We start from the raw sequence: 15,997 nt of genomic DNA, 5'->3' as shown, positions 1-15,997 counted from the left end.
ATGGATATATGAATAGGAAGGGTTTGGAGGGATATGGGCCGGGTGCTGGCAGGTGGGACTAGATTGGGTTGGGATATCTGGTCGGCATGGACAGATTGGACTGAAGGGTCTGTTTCTGTGCTGTACATCTCTGTGACTCTATAACTACATGGAGAGGTTGAATAGGCTGGGCTTTTTCCAGTGGAGCCTCAGATGGCGGCAAAATAGACTACAGACAGGAGGTGGAAGACCTGCAAAAATGGTGTACTGAGAACAACCTAGCTCTCAATGCCGGCAAAACCAAGGAACGCATTATTGACTTTCAGCGGGATGTTACTCATACCCCCCCTACACATTAACAGCACAGAGGTGGAACGAGTGGAGAGTGTCAAGCCTCTGGGAGTGGTCATCCACAACAAGCTTTCTTGGACTCTTCTTGTGGACACACTGGTTACAAAGGCCCAACAATGTCTCCTCTTCCTCAGGCAGCTGAGGAAATTTGGCATGAAAGCGAATACCCTTGCCAACTTTTATAGGTGTGCCATCGAGAGCATTCTGGCTGGGTGTATCACTACCTGGTATGGCAACTGAGATGGCTGCAGAGAGTGGTGAACTCGGCCCAGACAATCACAAAGGCCAACCTCCCATCTATAGAATCCATCTACCAGGCCCACTGTCAAGGAAAGGCTGCCAGTATTCTCAAAGATCCACCCCATCCTGGCAATGTTTTTCTAGAACCTCTACCATCGGGGGCGAAGGTACAGAAACCTGACCACACACACACACCAGCCAGTATGGTAACAGTTTCTACCCTACTGTTGCATGAATACTGAATAGACTCACAAACCTTTAACATTTGCCTGTATCTGTGTTTTTGTTTTTGCCACTGTTTACCTATTATTTACTTATCTATGCTACTTATCTCTGTGATCTGCCTGTATTGCTCACAAGACAAAGCTTTTCACTATGCCTCGGTACATGCGACAATAAAATCAATTCAATTCAATTCAGACCTGTTCCTGTGCTGTACTATACTATATTCTATATATTGTGAGGAAATGTGAGGCTAGTCAATTTGGTCATCACAGTAGAAAAGCAAAATGTTTTTTAAATAGTGTAAAACTTGTAAATTTTGATGTTTGGAGAAAATTGGGTATATTTGTACAAGCAATGCGGAAAGTTAACAAGCAATTAGGAAAAGTGATGGAATGGTGGTCTTGATTGAAAGAGGATTTCCCATTTTTCACCAAGACCTCAAGTGCAGTGTCTGAAAATGTTAGTGCACGCTCTTTGATGTAGTCAGCCATTGTTGGATCTTGCATGGCAGGCTGTTGAAAACACAGCAACATACTCTTTACAAGGTGGCAGCTGCCTTGAACTGTGAGTAGACACTTGTGATTGAAGGCCGTGTGCTGTTGGTGCCAATTTAATAACAGTGTGGATAGTGCTGGTTGAATGCAGCAATCAGGAAAATGAACAAATTTGATGTTGTGGCAACTATAATCAGTGGTCAGAGATTAATTTCACATTGCAATCCCTGTGCCCATATTCAGGAGCTATCCAATTAAATCCTTGCACAACTCTCATGAGTTCAACTGTGCTATTTGGGATTATTTTGAAATTTCAGTCAAATTGTTTACTAGCATTATAATTTAACTGGCAATCAGTTCCTGATTTAGCTTTTACTGATTTAGAGAGTAAAATACAAATCAATATAGTGAGCTAGCTGTGCACTGTTTGCTGCAGTCACCTCTTAAACAGATCTCTGTAGCATAAGTAACAGTTCCTCTTTCGTGTTGTTCTCTTTATTTATAATTAGACCATTGGCTCATCTGTCTTCCTTAAACACTGATGATTTGATTGGTAACTTTTTAATTGTATTGTGTTGTGGAATTTGTTTATTTTTATCATTAGACCTCCACAATGCTTCAGTTAGCCAACAGGAAACAGAGTCTTGTTGATAAATGGCATTTTCTTTCCCATAAACTAAATAGTTTGGACTCTTGTAATCTTTTGACATTCTGAGGATATTTCAAAGCATCTCACAGTCATTTAATTGCTCTTGAAGTAGATTCATGTTTTTTTACAGGAAACAAAATAGCTTACATTTATTATGTATGAGCATGATTACTAGCAGATCTTTGGAACTCTAAACATACCATGCATGAATTAATTGACCTGTCTTCTGTTATATAATAACACACAGATTTGCAGAAGCATTACAATTTTGATTCCATTGTTAAAACAATTTGGCACCAGCTAAGCACAATGGACAAATTCTATTGTATATATCGTGAATTAATAACAATACGTCACAGCTACTCAATGATTGGAGTCATTGCTAAGCTACAATTTTAATGCCCTTGTCATGTTCTAGAGACTAGTGTGCACTGGTGCATAAATGTGTGGCTGAAAAGGAATTACATGGTACTCAAAGTGAGTTATTACAGATAGAGACGGTGATGCCTCAGTTCCACGAAAATTGCTGACATGATCTTGGGTTACATGACTTACAATTGACATCCTAAAGCTTATTATATTTCCATGATTTTTTAAAATGTATATTGTTCTTAATATTTTTGGGTGGTAACAGTCACTTACGAAACCTAGATATGATGTCACTGAAATTCAGGTCAAGTGTCTCAAGGAATGCCTCATATTTATATGCATGACTTGTGATTTATCTTATAAAATCGCTCTAATTTGAAACAAACTCTTCAATAGAAAGCCACAATAAGATCTCAGTTTGTGTTAATTTAAAGATGAGCAATAAGTGTGGGCCTGGTCAGGAACATCCAGCATTCATGAATGAATGAAAAAATTGTGAAACTTTTGAAAAAGGTGTTTTTTTTTTGCAAGAATTACAAGCTAATTTCAAGATATGTGCATCTCATTTTGTTAAGAGAAGTGAAGTATCATTTAACGCACACAGACGTGGGAGGAAGAGAACCAACTGATATTCTTGTCTAATTTGTAAGGCTTGACAGATCATGTCACAGCTGCGCCTGCTAATTGTGTGGCAGTCATATGCTGAAGGGGATGTGACAGTCCTAGTCCAACACTGTAGGGATCGAGTGTTGTCTTTACAGTTAGTAGGCAGCCCTGCAATTTGAGGCTTCACAGAGACCATACAAAACTACAGCTCAGGTTCGATCAGACTGGATATCAAGGGATTGCATTTTAAATTCAAAAATATAAAAATTCAATATTTCCCACATGGAATATTTAATATCTTTCCTAACTTACAGATTCAATTTTCAGTGAAATTATATATCCTTAAACCTGATAAAGCTCTGGTTTTGATTTTATTTCTTACTAGAACAGACAATTGCTCAGCTCATGAAACCAGAAAATACTCATCATCCTTCCACTTGCCCAATTAATCCTTACTAGAAAAAACTTAATTCACAAGCTCCAACCTTTGTCCTGAAAAGGTTTACAGTTTAAGGTGAGTGGGGAGAGAATTAAAAGGAACCTAGGGGGCAATTATTTCACACAGAGGGTGGTGCGTGTATGGAATGAGCTGCCAGAGGAAGTGGTGGAGGCTGGTAAAATTACAACATTTAAAAGGTGTCTGGATGGGTATATGACTTACAAGGGTTTAGAAGGATATGGCCAAATGCTGGCAAATGGGACGAGAATAATTCAGGATATCTGGTCGTCGTGGACGAGTTGGACCGAAGGGTCTGTTTCCGAGCTGTGCAACTCAATGATTCTATCTCTATGACTCTATGGCAGACATATTGGCCCCATATTTGAATGTGTTCGAATAGCTGGATGAATAAAATCCAGGTGGGAAAAAGTTGACATCTGCAAGGGATCTCAAATTTGTTATTACTCCAATTGAAATGATCTGACATCCTTACACCCAAATGATCAATTCTTCCAAGATGCAGACCAGAAACAATAACCTCTACGTGGCAAGGTGTATTGCTGCTATAGACAACAAAATACATGCGTATTTATTAGGCTTTGTTAAGCTATGGAGATTTCCCGAAATTATTCACAAACCAACATGAGGAAATGGATGTTAGGGCAACATTTTCCACCAGCGCTTCAACCTCTGGGTCAAATGGGAATCAGAATCCCAATCTATGGGTGGAGTCTTGGGAAGATCTGGGGAGCAGGAAATAAGGTGAATGCGGCACTTAGTTATGCATTATTGTCAAAAGTCAGATTCCTGATGGTGGGGTGAAACTGTGGGATTAAGTAGGCAATGGACTGAGGAGGCTTCAAACTGCCTTTTGGCAAGCGTCTGGACTCTCTTTAATACAGCAAATACATTCAGCAGTTCAAGTAGGTAACTCACAAGGTGACCGCTTTATCAAGGAGTAATGATGGATGGGCAACAAATGATACCCACATCCCACGAGTGAATCAAGTAAGTACATTTGAATCTCAGACATGCTCATCAAAAGGCAACCATGTCAGATTAAATGTACCCTCCATATTAGGGATTCAGCAAATGAGAAACATGTGCCTTCAGCTTCAGGACAGCTTAAACATGCAGTGCAATGGACATGGTGATCTTCCTTAGGATCATCGAATCCCGACAGTGGGGAGGGTGGTCATTTGGCTCATTGAGTCTCTATCGAGTCACCCAGACCCACACCATCCCCATAACACTGCATTTCCTGTTGGGTTGGGTTTCTCTGCGCTGAGGGGGACTTGAAGCTGAATAAAGGTGACGGAGGTGATTCAAAGGTCACCAAAGCTAGGGCAAGGAGAATAGAGCATGTGTCAAGAATGATGGAGGAAATAAAAGCGATGGTGTAGAGTGATGTGTGAATAACTACGGACATGGCCACATCAACAAGAAGAATTCTGAAATGGCCAGGAGGGGAACCCCTAAGAGCCATTCTTAATCTGCACTTGGATATTTGCCCTGTTTCATATGGATGGCATCATCACCAGGGATGAAAGTGGCAGATGGCAGGTACAGAGGAGGTAACAAGGGTTGCAGTACTCCAAACCTTCTTTTGGACAGCTAGAATGAAGCTAGATTAGAGTGGTGCTAGAAAAGCACAGCCAGTCAGGCAGCATCCGAGGAGCAGGAAAATCGACATTTCAGGCAAAAGCCCTTCATCAGGAATAGAGGCAGGGTGCCTGCAGGGTGGAGAGATAAATAAGAGGGGGGTGGGGGTGGGGAGAAAGTAGCATAGAGTACAATAGGTGAATGGGGGTGGGGATGGAGGTGATAGGTTAGAGAGGAGGGTGGAGTGGATAGGTGGAAAGGAAGATAGGCAGGTAGGACAGGTCATGAGGGCGGTGCTGAGCTGGAAGATTGGAGCTGGGGTGAGGTGGGGGAAGGGGAAATGAGGAAACTGGTGAAATCCACATTGATGCCGTGGGGTTGAAGTGTTCCGAGGCGGAAGATGAGGCATTCTTCCTCCAGGCGTTGGGTGGTGAGGGAGCGGCGGTGAAGGAGGCCCAGGACCTCCATGTCCTCGGCAGAGTGGAAGGGGGAGGTGAAATGTTGGGCCACAGGGCGGTGGGGTTGATTGGTGCGGGTGTCCTGGAGATGTTCCTTAAAGCGCTCTGCTAGGAGACGTCCAGTCTCTCCAATGTAGAGGAGACCGCATTGGGAGCAACGGATACAATAAATGATATTGTGGATTTGCAGGTAAAACTTTGATGGATGTGGAAGGCTCCTTTAGGGCCTTGGATGGAGGTGAGGGAGGAGGTGTGGGCACAGGTTTTGCAATTCCTATGGTGGCAGGGGAGGGTGCCAGGACAGGAGGGTGGGTTATTGGAGGGCATGGACCTGACTAGGTAGTCACGGAGGGAACAGTTTTTGCGGAAAGCGGAAATGGGTGGGGAGGGAAATATATCTCTAGTGGTGGGGTCCTTTGGAGGTGACGGCAATGTCTTTGGATGATGTGGTTTGTGCGAAGGTTGTAGGGTGGAAGATGAGCACCAGGGTGGTTCTTTCCTTGTTACGGTTGGAGGGGTGGGGTTTGAGGGCGGAGGGGCAGGATGTGGACGAGATGCATTGGAGGGCATCTTTAATCATATGGGAAGGGAAATTGCGGTCTCTAAAGAAGTCGGCCATCTGGTGTGTCCAGGACCTGGCTTCAATTCCAGCCTTGGATGACACTCCGCATAGAGTTTGCACATTCTCCCTGGGTCAGTGTGGGTTTCCACCAGGTGCTCTGGTTTCCTCCCACAGTGATTTGCAGGTTAGGTGGATTAGCTGTGGTAAATGGCATTATGGGGATAGGATGGGGGTCTGGGTGGAATGTTCTTCAGAGGGTTGGTGCAGACTTGATAGGCAAATGGTCTCCTTCTGCACTGTAGGGATTCTGTGAATGTCTCTTTATGCCTTTTACATATGATGCCCAGTCTTTTAACTCTGTGAGGTAATGGTGGGGATGTGGACTTTCTGTGACTTCCTCAGCTCTTCATGCATAAATACCTAATTGGCTGGTGGACACATGACTACAAGTGCCCATTCTCTCTACAAGTGGAAGATTTGGACCATGTAGGAAACAATCACTCAGTGGTGTTCACAGGGTCGGCTCACTGTCCAATAAGGGCAAGGAGTGAGTTCTTGAAGCTGCAGGGATGATAGGAGGCCTTTGGGGGTGCATGTCTAGCCACACGTACCCACTCCCCAATCCTGCCTTGATGAAAATCATCTGGTGATGAAGAAGACATTTCCCTGCTTGCCTCCAACTGTGTGCCCATTGGGTATCTGAAAGATCCCAAATCAGAAAAAGAGAGACCAACGACTTGGTGAAAGAGATGGAGTTAGATTAGTCTTTGACAGAGTATTGATGAAAAATAATTTATACCTTTTACTGATTTTCTTTTCTGTTGAGTTCAATGATAAACAAAATCAAGTTGAATGTGAAACATGTTGGAACACATTGTCACTTGTTTTGCATTACCAGCAAAGATTCATTTAACATCCTCTCCACAGCCCACTCCACAACCCCCACACTTCAACCAAAATGGGAGAGAGCGGAAGAGAGATGAGAGGTGTTGGGAGTGGGTGGCACAAGATGTCAGATTCAGATGGTTCATAATGTATGCCTGGATTTCAAATGTACTGCATTTAAAAACAAAATTAAGTATCAGGCTCTTGTTTATATCTAACCTTTGCAAAAATACTCCACTGGAGTAATTAACCTACAGCTACTTACTGACTCTGTTAGCCTTCTTATCTTTATTTGGCCAATCAAAGTTCTCTATCAGCACCTTTTTTCGGGGCACTGCAGTGGTTGTAGCTTATTTGTAAACAGAATATTGATATATAAGTACAGTGCTTTGTGATTCAAAGATAATTGGGCAGGGGAAATAGTAAAATAGATTCAAACATTTAGGATTTCTCTGCAATTTTAATAAGGCCTGAAATGTTTAAGAAGTTACTTATTAGACTTTTTAGACTTAAAATGTCATTAAGTATTAATGACAAGCAATTTAGCAACAATATTACTGAGTTCTGATCTCTTAAAATGGAAATTATGTTGAATAGAAAGTTTACCTCACCAGCAAAGCCATGAAATATGTTGCAGTGCAAAGAAAAAGGCAGATTAAAATTTGAATATGAAAGATGTTGTGCTGTTTGTCTGATGTCAGTCTGCCTTCTTTCCACTTGGAACGTCTTGCTGATTTTGTTCTGTGGCCGTATTTCCTGTGAGTACCAGCCCCATTCCCTTTATTTATTTTCATTTTAATTTAGACTATCTCTTGCCCTTAGTCTACATTTTATTCAGTAGCATCATCTGATTGTTTTCACAAGGCTGTTAATGGTGTTTTGCTCAGGATTGATTTAATTTGGTAAGTTGAATTTTGTAGACAAGATGTAGAACTGTATTTCATTGACATATTACAATGAACAACAGTAGGTATATGCTTAGCTTGCACTCAGGCTGCTCCTGTCATCATGGTGATATGATGGAGTGTAATTCCCTCATCAGCATTAAATTTCTAAACACTGTACTCAAAGCAAGCCAATTAGAAGATGTTGCGTATCTGACTTGGGTGCCCTATCTGTGCTGCATTGTGTAAAAGCGTACAATTCTGACGGGAAGCTACACAGGTCTTCAGAAAAGGACAGAAAAAAAGCACAAGAGTGGAAGAGCTTCAGCACAAAGGAAATGTTGTTTTGAAGGAGCAGAGTGCAGGAACAAATTCTGACGACATGATAACATATTTATTCAGGTAGGCACTACACTGCTTTGCATCCAGATACCAAAGGGTGGAAGCATTCATTTCATATAATTTATTCTTGTGTAAATTGAAGTGAGTTATTGGCTAGAGTGGCAGAAAATTATAATATTGGGCAAACAAAATCATTGTTAGTAAGCTGAATCACAAACATTTCATCATACTGGGACTAATCAAGATGAGTCATAAAGCTCCTTTGCCTGACGACTGAAACGTAGCTGTAATTTTCTTACTTAGCGCTTTAAAGTACTAATGTAACAGGATTTGTTTTGCTTTCCTCCATCAAATGATGGAGTAATATCTACTGTGGGCTTATCAACCTAACCCAGCAAGCAACGGTACTATATTATTGTACCTTTCTTCCTGCCGTATATAATCATGGAGTTGATGTAAGGGTGTTTGTAAGGGTCGAGAATGTAAGAAATACAGACCACAAAACTTCTTGAAGTTTTTCAGAACATTTATGGTGCTGATACAGACAAATTTATTTTGCTTTTCTCGATTCTAATGATGGATTGGGAGCAGTCGTGGGAGAATATAAGGTTGATCTCGCTCTTTGTGCACCTTTTCTGCAACCATAACATTGTATTCTTTGCTCTGTTCTGTTACCCTAATCCACTTTGTTTGGCATGCTCTGCACGCAAAACAAAACTTTTCACTGCATCTAGGTAGATAGGGCAATAATAAATCCAATCAAATCAAACCAAACAAAAAGGTGACAAAATAAAACAGAATCTAGGTTAGCTTGCAGATACAAATTTTCTATTTTCTGCGTTTTGTTAGTCTTGCTTGGCAGCTATCTCAGCCTTCCCTACATGCAGTTTAATTTTTTAGAGTAACCATGCGTTTGCAATAACTGAGGACTAGGTCAGCTGGAAAACATAATTTAATTGTTAAATGAGCACCTGCACATTTGGATTCATAACTGTTTGGCCCTCTGGGATTTTTTATTTGTTATTAACTGTGTATGGCCAAGTCAGAAATCTATTAAAATTTAATTGGTTCATATATGAAGGAATGATTGTCTCACTCATCCCAATTGAAATATGTAATCTGAAGAAAACAAGCAAAATTTTTGCCTAAATGCAGCTTTGTTTAAGCCTGTTTGAATGGACTACAGATTAGACTTCTGCATTCCCACTAAAGACATCTGGGTGTCCTTGAACGTGAATCACAGATATTTAACATGCAGGTACAGCATATAATAATGAAAGAAAATAATATGTTAGCCTCTATTACAAAGAAGCTGATGTATAAGAAGGGGAGAAGTCTCACTGTAATTGCATGGGGCCTTTGAGAGACCACACCCTTATTTACAATTCTGCTCTTGTACCTAAGGAAGGACATACTAGCCTTGGAAGGAGCACAATAATTTCTAAGTTCCAGGTGAAGGGGCAATATGATGGCTCAGCAGTTAGCACTGCTGCCTCACAGCGCCAGGGACCTGGACTGGCTGGAGTTTGCGCATTCTTCCAATGTCTGCGTGAGTAGGTTGGGTGGCCAGGTTTCCTCCTACAGTCCAAAGACCTGAAGGTTAGGTGGGTGGCCATGGGAAATGCAGGGTTACAGGGATAGGATAGGGGGTGGGTCTGGGTGGGATGCTCTTCAGAGGGTCAGTGTGGACTTGATGAGCCAAATGGTCTGCTCCCATACTGTGGGATTTTATGATTTTAAAGGAGAAGTAGGTAGCATTATTTAGGAAGGGAGGAAGAAATAAACTAGAAAATTCTAGACCAGTCAACCTAACCTCAGTGATGGGGAAACTATTTGAAGCAATTCTGAGGAACAGAAATAATCTATATTTGAACAGGCAAGATTTAATCCAGAATAGCGAGCACGGTTCTGATTAAGGGGAGCTCATGTCTGACCACCTTGGTTGAATTTTTTGAAGAGCACAGTGGGTATGTAGATGAGGGCAATGCATTTGACATAACCCAATCAGATTCCAGCAAGGCTTTTGATAAGGTCCTGCATGGGAAACTGACCGTGAAGATGAGAACCCATGGGATCCAAGGAAATTTGGAAAATTGGATCCAGAATTGGCTGAGTAGCAGGAAGTAGAGGGTGATAGTTGGGTCGTGTTTTTACGACTGGTGTCTCACAGGGATCAGTGTTGGAATCCTTGCTGTTCGTGATAAATATAAATCAGTTAGATTTAAATGTTGGAGGATTGATCAGTAAGTTTGCGGATGGCATGAAAATGATCGGGGTGGTAAATAGTGATGAGGCTAGCCTTAGATTACAGGAGGATACAAACAGGCTAGACATATGGGCTGGTCAGTGGCAACTGGGACTCCAATCTGGTAAGTATAGGGTAATGCACTTGGGCAGGAGAAACAAGGGAATACCTGCTGAACAGCAGGACTTTGGGAAGGACCCCATTTCAGAGGGACCTTGATGTGCATATCCGTTGGTCCCTTATGGTTAGAGATAGGCATACAATGTGGTTAAGAAGGCATATGGGATACTTGCCTTTCTTAATCAAGGCACATACTTTAGGAGCAGGCAGGTTATGCTGGAGATGTAAAAATGTTAGTGAGGCCACAGCTAGAGGAATGAAGCTCTGGAATCCCCTTCACAGGAGGGATGCAATTGCACTGTTGGGACTCCAGGGGAATTTTATCAGGATGTTGTCTGGATAGGAGAGTTTTAGGTGTAAAGGGAGATTGGATAGACTAGAGTTGATTTTCTTGGAGCAGAGAAGACCGAGGGAGTAATGATTGAGATCCATAAAATTATTAGTGGCTTCGACAGGCTAAACAGGAAGGAATATTTTCCCTGGATAGAGGGATCAATGACTGGGGTCATAGATTTAAGAAAAGGGGCAAGAGGTTTAGAAGGAGAGTAGGAAAAAAAATTCATCCGGAAGGTGGTTCGAATCTGCAACTTACTGTCTGTATGGGTGTTAGAGGAAGAAACCCTCAAGAACATTCCAGAAGTATTTGGATGTGCACTTGCAATGAAAGGCATGCGAAACTGTGGGATTTGAATGAGATCGACAAGGTGGATCTCCCTGAGTATAAGTTGCCTGATTGCTAACCTGGGGAATCACCTGCCAAACAGGGAGCCCTGATTGTCGGACATAAACAGGATTCCCATGGATTCTCCTCACACTAGGGACTGGCTCTGAGCTGGCTGGTCAGAACCATGTACTGTGCACATGTAAACAATTGGTGGCTTGGTGATGGGATACTAGCCTCTGTGGAGTTATTTCACAGGCTATGGGCCAAGTGTTGGAAAATGAGATTAGAATAGGCAGGTTACTGCTTTTGACTGGTGCAAAATCTTTGAGCAAAAGGGCCTTTTTTTTCTGTGCTGTGGATCTCTGACTCTGTGGATCTAAAGGTTTGCTAAACTGCAGAGATTATTCATATTGCCAACACAGTAGCTGCTTATGTGCAGACAATTAAAGTAGCTCCTGTGCATGTACAGATGTGCTACTTGACATCAGCTAACCACAGCAAGCTGCTGTAAGCACCTCTGCCACCACTAGCTGGAGATTCCTGCTCATGCACCATTACTACCACTAGCCAGGTGTCTGTGCATGTACCCTGCCATCACCCTCTAGGAGGCATTAGTTCTGCCGATGTCACTCTGTGGCCAGAAATAAGAGGGGGATAAATGGAGGATACTGGAAGTGAAGGGGCAACAGATACAGAAATTGGGCAGGCTGTGAGTGAGGAAGAGGTGAAATAGGCCTCTGCCATCAAGTCAGAAGGTGCCCTTTGAGGACCAAGGAGGCTGAGCCCAGGGGTCAGGTTGTGGCTGCGAGCCTGGAACCGAGATGAGAAGGTGGTGAGGTGAGCAGCAGGAGAGGGATAGATGTTAGGAGCAGGATTAGTCCTGGGCCGTGATCCCAGGCACCCATCTCCAGAAGGGTGCCGCACAGGGCAGTGAAACAATCACAGTAAAGGAATGGCAGTGAAGAGAAACTGTCAGGGAGGGTTAGGAAATTCCCTTGGTATGGAGCACTTAAATGTTAGCACCACATATTCTACATAAAATATCAAAACAAAGACACTGTGTTTTCTGGTCGGAGTGCCTTGTGCTGTAACGTACATTCCGGCAATGCTGCAAATTAAACTAAAATTGAAAAGTGCCCACTTCATACCAGTGATCAAATCAAAATGTTAGATATTCAGGATTCACCCTCTCCACTGAGTGGAACCACAGGGATTTTAACTCTGGTGTGTAGCAGCAGGTGTGGAGACTGATGATCTCCGGTGACTCATCACCGGAGTACACAACATCCAGCCGACAGTATTTCCTCAAACCTTCCATCCGTGCCATATTTGTGACTGGTTGTTGCTTTCGTTCACTGAAGATGACGTAGAGTACATCTTTACATGTGCACATTGCATCACTCAATGCCAGCATTAGCAGCTTATGCAGCTGTACCAAACTGATTCTTGGCGTGTGGGTTTGTCCTCTGAGGGGAGTTTGAGTACACGAAAGAATAAGAGGCAATCTCATTGAAGTATATAAAATCCTTGAAGGGATTAATAGGGTAGATGCTGCAGGGTTGTTTTCACTTGCGTGTGAATATAGAATTAGGCGTCACGATCTCATAAGGAATTGACCTTTAGGATTGAGATGAGGGGAAAGTTAACTGTGAAGCTGGTGCATCTTTGGAATTTGTTAGTGCAAGAACGGATGCTAAATTGAGAGTATGCAAGGGAAAGGTCGATAGATATTTAGACACCAACAAAATTAGGGGACGCTAGGATCCTGCAGGAAGATGCAGTTAAAGTAGAAAGTCATCAATGTTGAATAATATAGTAGGTTTCACAGGCCTAATAGCTAACACTTACTTTTATTTCTTATTTTCTTAATAAATGTATGCAAAATCACGTCAATGCAACTATCCACTACTCCCATTGTTGTTTGTGTCTCTCCACACATTGGGTGGAACGTAATCCCGACCTCTACCTGGAATGACTGGGAGGCTGTGATGAGTCATATAAACAGGTTGGAAGGCAGTGTGAGAAGAACCTGTTACCTCCATGTCTCTCACTGATGAAAGTAGGGCTGGAGAAGACTGAGGTTGGCCTTCTGACTCATAGGCCAATGGAAACTCTTGTAAAGTCAGTTCAGGATTACTTAAGAGTGTTGTCTTTCTTTTGCAGGTATTCTGTTGATGGTGGTGAGGAGTTGTCAGAGGGGCACGTAATGTAGGGAGATCATCAGATGTATCTTGTCAGGCTCTCTACAGACTCAACAGGAGCATTGCTGATCAGGCACTTTGTAGCTCATAGAACACTCCGTGGCAAATGTCACTCTGTCAAAAACTCCACACTGCCTTTCATACCAATGCATCCAACCTACCTGGATAGGGTCTACCTGACTGTGCAAGTTTGCCAGAGCCAATGTACCTTTCTTAATCCATGGTGTCCATTGTTGTTGCTGCTCTCGGCTTCCTGTGGGCCCAGCATTAGTTCCCATTTCTGGTGTTGCTGCTAGGATTGAAGAGTTTCCAACCATCACGTTAGCTTTGATTGTAAAACCCTAGGAGCCCTGGCAGTAAGTAGTTAACTTCCTGATAAGTATTTAATTCGGTTGAGCTCCCAGAAATGTCGGGACAGGGTTGTCACTGATTTCTGACTGAGGCAGTGCTACATCCATTAAATTAATCCATTTTTATCATTAACCTTGATCAGCATGAATTGGGAGGCTGTCATTTCCAACAATATTTAAAAGAATCCTTAACTGATCTTAAGGAAACACTGTTAAGGTTTTAATGATGGTTCTTGTGTAACATTGGGTCTTTTAGGCCCTGCACAGATCATTTCAAAGTACCAGCAGCGGACATAGAATGTTCTGAACTCTGGAGGGGCTTTGAACAAGGAAGTTTTTCTCCAGAAGTTTTTTCTGACCATTCCATTTTGGTAAGGGGAGAAGGAAGTGCAGAAGGAGAGCTTAAACATGAGCTTTCACTTCAGGAAGAAAGAAGAGCACTTTCTTATTTTAGGTTCAGCTGTGTTTCTGACCAACACCCCGAATAAGTAGAGCCAATCTTGCCCACATGTGCAATGATTGATTTTTGGCTCAACATTTGTTTATTCTGGATTATGCAAAATTCCTTGGGATGTTTCATTGTTAAATATGGTTTAAAACCTTTTGTTGTTTTGTGCAAGGGAATCCCTGAGTTTCTTGATCTCCATTGCAAAGTTGAAAAAGAACAGGAAAGAAAAGCAGGGAAGACTGATCATTACAAGTGATTATTTCAGAGTGATGTATTTGTTGTTTGCCCTAATACAATATTTCCTGCTTTGTCTTTGGTTGAGTCACCTCTGTGGTTCTGGCAGATAATCTGTGAATGGGCCGGTGAGAAGAATCTCTGACCTCAAAGATTATACAGGCAGAAAGTATGGAGCTGGTGTGAAGCTCCATACCACCCTCTGCGTGAAAAAGTTGTCCCTTTGGTCTCTTTTATATCTTTCCCCTCTCACCCTCAACCTCCACCCTCTAGTTCTGGACTCCCCGACCCCAGGGAAAAGATTTTGTCTATTTATCCTAGCCATGCCCCTCATAATTTTGTAAACCTCGATAAGGTCACCCCTCAGCCTCCTACGCTCCAGGGAAAACAGCCCCAGCTTGTTCAGCCTCTCCCTGTAGCTCAGATCCTCCAACCCTGGCAACATCCTTGTAAATCTTTTCAGAACCCTTTCAAGTTTCACAACATCTTTCCGATAGGAAGGAGACCAGAATTGCACGCAATATTCCAACAGTGGCCTAACCAATGTCCTGTACAGCAACAACCCTCCACCACCACCCTCTGTCTTCTACCTTTGAGCCAGTTCTGTATCCAAATGGCTAGTTCTCCCTGTATTCCATGAGATCTAACCTTACTAATCAGTCTCCCATGGGGAACCTTGTTGTACGCCTTACTGAAATCCATATAGATCACATCTACTGCTCTGCCCTCATTAATCTTCTTTGTTACTTCATCAATAAACTTAATCAAGTTTGTGAGACATGATTTCCTATGCACAAAGCCATGTTGACTATCCCGAATCAGTCCTTGCCTTTCCAAATACATGAACATCCTGTCCCTCAGGATTGCCTCCAACAACTTGCCCACCACCGAGGTCAGGCTCACTGGTCTATAGTTCCCTGGCTTGTCCTTACCACCCTTCTTAAACAGTGCCACCACGTTTGCCAATCTCCGGTCTTCTGGAACCTCACCTGTCACTATCGATGATACAAATATTTCAGCAAGAGGCCCAGCAATCGCTTCTCTAGCTTCCCACAGAGTTCTTGGGTACACCTGATCAGGTCCTGGGGATTTATCCACCTTTAACCGTTTCAAGACATCTAGCACTTCCTCCTCTGTAATCTGGACATTTTGCAAGATGTCACCACCTATTTCCCTACAGTCCATATGTTCCATATCCTTTTCCACAGTAAATACTGATGCCATAGAGAGATTTAGTATCTCCCCCATTTTCTGTGGCTCCACACAAAGGCCGCCTTGCTGATCTTTGAGGGGCCCTATTCTCTCCCTAATTACTCTTTTGTCCTTAATATATTTGTAAAACCCCTTTGGATTCTCCTTAATTATATTTGTCAATGCTATCTCATGTCCCCTTTTTGCCCTCCTGATTTCCCTCTTAAGTATACTCCTACTTTCTTTATACTCTTCTAAGGATTCACTCGATCTATCCTGTCTATACCTGACATATGCTTCATTCTTTTTCTTAACCAAACCCTCAATTTCTTTAGTCATCCAGCATTCCCTATACCTACCAGCCTTCCCTTTCACCCTGACAGGAATATACTTTCTCTGGATTCTTGTTATCTCATTTCTGAAGGCTTCCCATTTTCCAGCCATCCCTTTACCTGCAAA

At 42.6% G+C, this 15,997-nt stretch overlaps 1 protein-coding gene across 2 annotated transcripts in view; it reads left to right on the top strand.

Moving 5' to 3' along the window:
• ripor2 (RHO family interacting cell polarization regulator 2) overlaps positions 1 to 15,997 on the top strand; it is a 253,820-nt gene that overhangs the window by 43,450 nt on the left and 194,373 nt on the right. The window contains exon 1 of one of the 2 annotated variants that reach the window (XM_043719084.1): positions 8,026 to 8,145. The exons of the other annotated variant lie outside the window; for it this stretch is intronic. The gene's annotated coding sequence lies outside the window, so the exon portion shown is untranslated. Of the gene's footprint in view, positions 1 to 8,025; positions 8,146 to 15,997 lie in introns of those variants that run through there. 2 annotated transcript variants of the gene reach the window in all.

Source organism: Chiloscyllium plagiosum, chromosome 29, assembly GCF_004010195.1.
Source record: "Chiloscyllium plagiosum isolate BGI_BamShark_2017 chromosome 29, ASM401019v2, whole genome shotgun sequence".
Classification (NCBI taxonomy): Eukaryota; Metazoa; Chordata; class Chondrichthyes; order Orectolobiformes; family Hemiscylliidae; genus Chiloscyllium; species Chiloscyllium plagiosum.
Note: the sequence above shows the minus strand (reverse complement) of the source record. Positions and strands in the feature narration are given on the sequence as shown.